The sequence below is a fragment of the Phoca vitulina genome, unplaced genomic scaffold (genome assembly GCF_004348235.1).
Source record: "Phoca vitulina isolate PV1807 unplaced genomic scaffold, GSC_HSeal_1.0 scaffold2, whole genome shotgun sequence".
Taxonomy (NCBI): Eukaryota; Metazoa; Chordata; class Mammalia; order Carnivora; family Phocidae; genus Phoca; species Phoca vitulina.
Window position 1 is genome coordinate 8,876,446 of NW_022589705.1, and position 6,535 is coordinate 8,882,980.

Genomic DNA, 6,535 nt, shown 5'->3' on the forward strand with positions numbered 1-6,535 from the left:
TACAACAGGCAGGGAGCAGAGGGATTATCTGCCCCACCTTACAGTTAGAGAAACTGAGGCACGGAGAGATTACAGGGCCAACCAGAGTCGGGCAGAGACGGGCAACAGAGACTGTCCAAGACCCCTGGTCTCCTGCCTGTGTGGCTTCTGGCAGGCCACACCGCCTCCAACATTACGCCATATGGCAGAATTTCCCCGGTTTTAGTCCCCGGACTGCTATTTCTTCTCCCACCCACCAGAGAAATGTAAGCCACACAGTTTGCTTTGTGGGCCGTCAGCAAAATGCCAATTCCCAATTGGCTTGGTGCAGCCCACCTGCAAAGCACACAGCTAGCTTCCAAAAAGTCACGAGGCCATTCTGTCATACTCATGTCACCCTCCCACACTCCCAAGCTCTTCCGAGCCATTTCCACTTCGCCTAATCACAATTCAGGGGAGAGGGGGTAAGCCCGAGAGATTGTCAGCCCACCAGCAACAGCAATCGTAGGAGGCAAACACCGATACCCTGCTGGCTTCCTCACCTGTCACCCAGTTCCTCACCTGCCAAAGCTAATTTTCCACTCACCGGTGGGTGAGAGCTCATTTCAGAGTGTCTGAGCCACACACACACACACACACACACACACACACACACACAAACACACGGATACACACTGTCATTGTGAACAGAGCGCTGCCTCACCCACGATGCCCTTGTTCCCACTTCGGGTGCACACCATCGATTTGTTCATAGACACCTCCAGCCCTCCCCCCATCTCTGTTTCCGTAGGGAAGACATCGGGATGAGGATACTCCAAAGGCGGTGCACACCGATTGCCAGAGTGCACGGTCAGACCTGCCTCCTCCAGGGGCACACTCATCACACACCAACCAGTTCATGGTCAAATCCTGCAATGGGGGAACAGGGACAGGAGGAAGGGGGAGAGAGGAGCAGACTTTCAACCACCATGAAGGACGCTGGGTGAGAGTGGGCACAAGGTGGTAGCATTTGCTTGATGAGGACGTTTGGTTTCACTGTGAACATCACCCACCATGGGAGGGTGCATATGTGCCACACCAGATGATGGATCACCATGCTCTTTCTCTGTGGTTACCCCATGATTCGGATCGCCACTCTTGACCCGAGAAAGATAGGAAAGAGCAGACGGACTGGTAGGTCGAAGGCACTTAGACAAATACCACCAGCCTCCTAAACTCATCTCTGGGGTTGTCACTGGCCACACCCAAACCCAACATCTCCAATCCATCTGAACTCCTCTTAGGCACCGAGTTGGATTCCTCTAGAAACACCTGCCCAAGTGAGTGGAGGGGAAGGTCATCTTGCCTGGGAGGCGGGGAGGAAAGACCACCGGGTCCGGGCTCTTGTGTTGGTTCTGCCATTCGCGACCTGGGGGATCTAAGGCAAATCACTTAGCATTTCTGGGCTGCACTTTCCCGACCTGTAAGTCATACGCTTGGGCAGGAAACACAGACTTTGGTTAGAGTTTTAAAACTTTAAAGATCACAGAGGCGAAAAGTGAGACACAGAGAGGTTGAATTACTTGTCTGAGGCCCCGTGGCGAGGCAGTGGGGTGACCAAATGGGTGTGGGTTCTGGAGCGAGAACCAGAGCCTTTGTGTGACCGGAGGGGAGTTCTGGCTCATCTCCTTCCTCATCTGCAGAATGAGGCAAGAGGAGCCCCTGCCTCTGAGGGTTTGGGAAGAATGGATGAGCGCCTGATGCAGGGAAAGCTTTCCGTAAATGTTAGTGAGCACTATTTTTAGTGACAGACCGGAGGTTCAGACCCACACATTTGGTCTCTCCATGAGGTCACAATCCCCTGACTCTCTAGAAGGTCCTCCTCAGCTCCAAAATTCTATGATTCCAAGTCAGAAAGATGGAAATGCAAGTTAGGTCCAAAACCCTCCAGGCAGAGACACAAAAGACCATTTTGGGGCTTCATTATTCACTCTCCAGTGCTTCAGTCACTTCCTATGGGTGATGATTCATGGGAAATAATCACAGCAAAGAAAACCTGTCCAAAGGCGGGCAGGGGGTTGGGGGAGCAGTAAAACCCAAACCCCTTTGGACGTTCAGCTCCTCTTCTTTAAAATGCATCTTCATTTGTGAAGTGATGACAAGTGTCTCTTGGTCTCACTGCCATTCCACTCTGGAACTTGAAGCTTTCTTTAGGTGTAGACTCCTGCCCCGGCCCCACCCCCACAGAGCCCCAGGGAGAGGGTCCCAGCTCTCTGGCCAGGCAGAAGCCCTCCCAGCACCAACTGTCACCCCGGCCCTGGCTGCCCTCTGGGTCCCCAGCCATACTCCAGGGCTGACATCTGATCAGGGCTAGCACAGTTCTCTGGCCCCTGCAGAAGACCAGAAGCCTGCTGGAAGCAAATACACAGTAAGCCAACCCTGAGACGTGACCTCTTTATCTCCCTGCCCCATGGCCTCAGGAGGAGAAGTAGGTAGCCTTCTTTCTGTTTTGCTAACAAGTCCCTCCCTGGCAGACCGCCAACTCCTGGTTTTTGCTCACAGCTCCCCGAAGCTCTCGCTCCGCAGGGATGGTAAGTAGCGTGTAATGAAATGAGCGCTCGCTCTGAGTGGCAGGCCATAGGAGGGAAGGTTACAGGGAAGCCAGCGCTGGGCCTCGGTGGCAGACCTGTCCCCAGGAGAGTGCTGAGAACGAGTCCCTCTCCTTTTCCGTGCAGTTTGCGTCTGCAAGCATTAGTTTGCGCAAATTGCATAAGCATTTCCCTTAGCTGTGCCCTGACATTCTTCAGGAGTTCTTTGCAGTTGAAAAATACTTGCTTTTTCAGTAAATGTTTGCAAAATGGAAATATTTGCTTCCCGAGTAGCAACGAGACCATTGCTTAGGCATCATAAGCGCAAGACCCATAGCTGCAAATAATTCCAAAATAGGGCTCAGTAGCCGCCCATATTTGGACTGGTCTAAATTACGGTTCATTATTTGGACTAGTCTAATTTGCACTAGTCGATTCCCTCTGAGTTGTTCAAGAGAGATAGCCCATTCATACCTGGAGTTTTCCCAATGTACTCTACTGCTATTTCTTCCTCCAACACTTTCCTTCTGTGCCCCTCGAAGAAATTTTAGCACCTGCACGACTGATGGCCTGGTCTTGCAGGCAGGTGACTTGGTAGAGAAGTTAAGGCTGAGGGTGGTGCTAGGTTGGCACTAAGTGTAAATCGATGGTGGGGTTTATGGATGGGGAGCTACAGGAGCTTGCCCCTTCAGTGGCTCTAGTCATCTCTGGTATCCCACGCTAGGGCACATCCCTCCTGCTTTCCGCAGAATAGGTAGTAGAAAGAAGGAATGGGGAGACTTTGTTCCACCAAGACAGTTGCTCTGTCTTTAAGTGGGGAGAATGAAACTCCATGTTTGAAGACATAAAAGGTAAGGAGCTCTTTTTTTTTTTTTCATGACTAGACCCTTTGATTCCTCCAGCCAGTCAAAAGATTTTTCAATTGAAATCCAAAGTGAATCTTTCCTTTAGAACCGAGAGACCTCCCAAGATATAGGCCACTCGGTCCCTCTGTTGTCCCGCCTGGAATTGGGATTGCATGAGGCAGAGACCCAGTACCCTGTCTAAGGTGGGACAGAGGACTAAAGCTAGGAGTTAGATTCTTTCAAGAATAGCTAGGCCTCACTCCGATCCCCTCCCCACCACCCTGACACGTTCACACTCAGACACGCAGTCTCTGCTCAACACCTCGGGGCCTGCCTGCTAGGCGAGGTCCTCTGCCTGGAGAGCAACAGTTCCCCGGTGCTATCTGAGCACATTCCAGCAGCACGTGTTTATCTCCAGGGTCAGCCTTTCCTGTTGATGCTCTGGAGGTGTGTGGGGGGGTGGCGGAGAGGGGGATCGGGATAATGGCTGTTGGCAGGCACAGGGCATGGAGGCAGGAGGGCAGTGGTGATACAGACCCCACTCTGGGGAGGGGGGTGTTATAATGAGGTTCCCAGACTGTGTGTGGCCCCGTATGTCTTTGCTCACATTGGTATGAGCTCCTTGGCTCTTCTACTGCTAGGGGAGAGGAGCACTGCCTCACCCAGGGATGCATCTTCCAGAGCTGGCTAGGACGCAGTGGGTGGGGACCTCCAGGTGGGGGCCACAGGATATGGAGCCAGGAGAACAGCAGTGTTTCCATTGTTTCGCTTAGGATGTGAGCTCTGTTGGGACACAACTGGTTCTGCCTCTCCCTGTGAGCTCAGTCATTGCTGCCAGGACCTCCAGGCTTTGGCAATGGGACAGAGGAGGCCACCCTCCCTGACTAGGCTGGGCAAACCCCATGAGTCTGACACCCTTAAGACACCGGTTTCCAGGAGCTGCACCCTCTCTCTCAGGAGAAGTACCCACCACACACCGATCCCAACTAGCAGGGGGCAAATGCCGAGCTGCCTTTCTGGAGGGTTCCACCCCAGCACTGGATGGCTTTGAGAAAGTATGTTCACAGCCTATCTCAGACCTTTGAGATACTCTTTCATTTTCAAATGAGATAATCTCATCCTCCCTCCAGGCTGAGTTTCGGGGTGCAGGAGAGAGGAGTTTAAACTATTTGAGTCTTCCTTAACAAAAATGAATCATGTCCCCTGCGCCCCATCCTCAGCCTAGGAATATTTACCCATGTTTATATAACTATGGCAACAGGCTTTATCCTCTACCACTTAAACCCTTATAAAAAAAAAAGAAGAAGAAGAAAAAGGAAAAATGGAAGGAGCAGTCCTTTTTCCTGCCCCGGCCTGAGCTGTCTCTTCAGAAGCAAGGTAAGAGAACCCCACACACCCCGGTGCAGTGTTGGCCTTCACATGGGCAAGTCGGCAATGGTCCAACATCATGAAAGGACTTAAGAGTCTGACAGCCATTTTCTTCCAAAATCCTGTGGGAACCACACAGTAATAGCACCTCTGACTTGTCTGGGACCTCTCTTTGGAGTGCTGCACTGAGATTATGGTCATCAACTTTTTTTTTCTTGCCATCTCCTTGACTTTAAAAGTAGATGGATTTCGTAATATATATAATTGTCATACACCTGAAACTAGCATATTATATGTCAGCTATACTTCAATTAGAAAAAAAAAAAATATATATATATATATATATTAAAGTGGATGGAATGCAGTCTGGCTTTGCTAACAATATAGTCTTCATCTCCGAGATGGATTCCTCTTGTCCTGACTGCATCACAGATCATTGTCAAAATAGAGTTTCTTAAGAGTTTCGTAAGGAGTAGAAAAGTGTTAGGCTCACATAGGTTTAACTATCCAAGGGAAGCTGAGGCCAGTAAAAGGAAAGCATTTGTGCAGGTCAGACTGTGCTGTGAGCAGGCTAGGGGTGCTCACCATTTAGTCTAAGGTTCTTACCAGGAGATCAGCCTGCATCTCTTGGAGTGTGAAGTACGGCCATCCTCTTAACTTCCAAGAGGATTCCAGTCCAGGAGCTCTCAGGGATGGCAAAACTGGGGCTTAAACTTGACTCCAAAAACTATTTCAACCATAGACCCACTGTTTACTCACTGCCTTCTATAGCCACCACTGCTGGGTGCTGGAGCTCTAAGAGTGAGCAAGGCCTACAGGGGTGGAAACCCTTTGGTGGTGTTTCTCCCAGTGTAAGATTATGTGTGGATTATGATAGTGGCCAGGTGCCCCTTTCTATCCCAATCCCAGAAGATTCAACTCCAGAAAGGGTTCAGTCAGTCTGGGGACAGCGGCTGCGTCCTTAGGGGTGGCTCCCACTGTGAACAGGCCTGGGGTACACAGAAAGGCCCCCCTTGGGGATCTCGGGCTCCCAACTGCAAGGAAGCCTGCTGGCCAAGCACAGCGCCTCACTTGGACCGGCGTGGCCACATTGGCCCCGGTAACCTACCAACCTGGAGAGCAGAAGGAAATGTGATGTCAGGCTAAGCAGCTTGGGAACGCCAAAGCAGATTCTCAGCTCCATCCTGGGGCCCTCAGGTTTTCCCACCGACAGGGGATCCTGAGCAGGGCCCACGAAGGGAGCGCTGGTCCCTGGGCTTGGCAAGGGGCCACGGAGACAGAGACTTCTTACTGAGTTCCGACCCACCTACGCCTCTTTCTTTTCTGGAACCATCTGCTCCCGCTGCTGCAGGTTCGTCCAAGGGGGGGGGGGGGACTCAGTTCTAGGCCGAAAGATAGGGGCAAGGTCCCCTGTAACTGAGGACCCGGGGTTAAGTGAAGGCATCCAAATGGACTCTGCAAAGTCTTCATTTCTGAAGATGTTCATTTTTATCCTCCCTGCCTCTACCTGCCCCCCCCCACCCCCCGCAGGAGTGGCAGTCTTTGCTGACAAGGGTGGGAATGACTGCAGCGCCCGCATTCTCTGCCCCTTCTCCCACGTCTGCACGGTTCTGTCACAGAGACCCCAGATTCTGCCTGGGGCAAACTTTCTCCCGTTAATTATCTTGAAATAACATGTCGCTAATTACCCTATTTACTCTGGGGTCCTGCAACACCGCACCCCCCCCCCCCCGCGCGGGCCGGGGCGGGTGGCGCGGAGCCTGGGCCCCGGGAGGG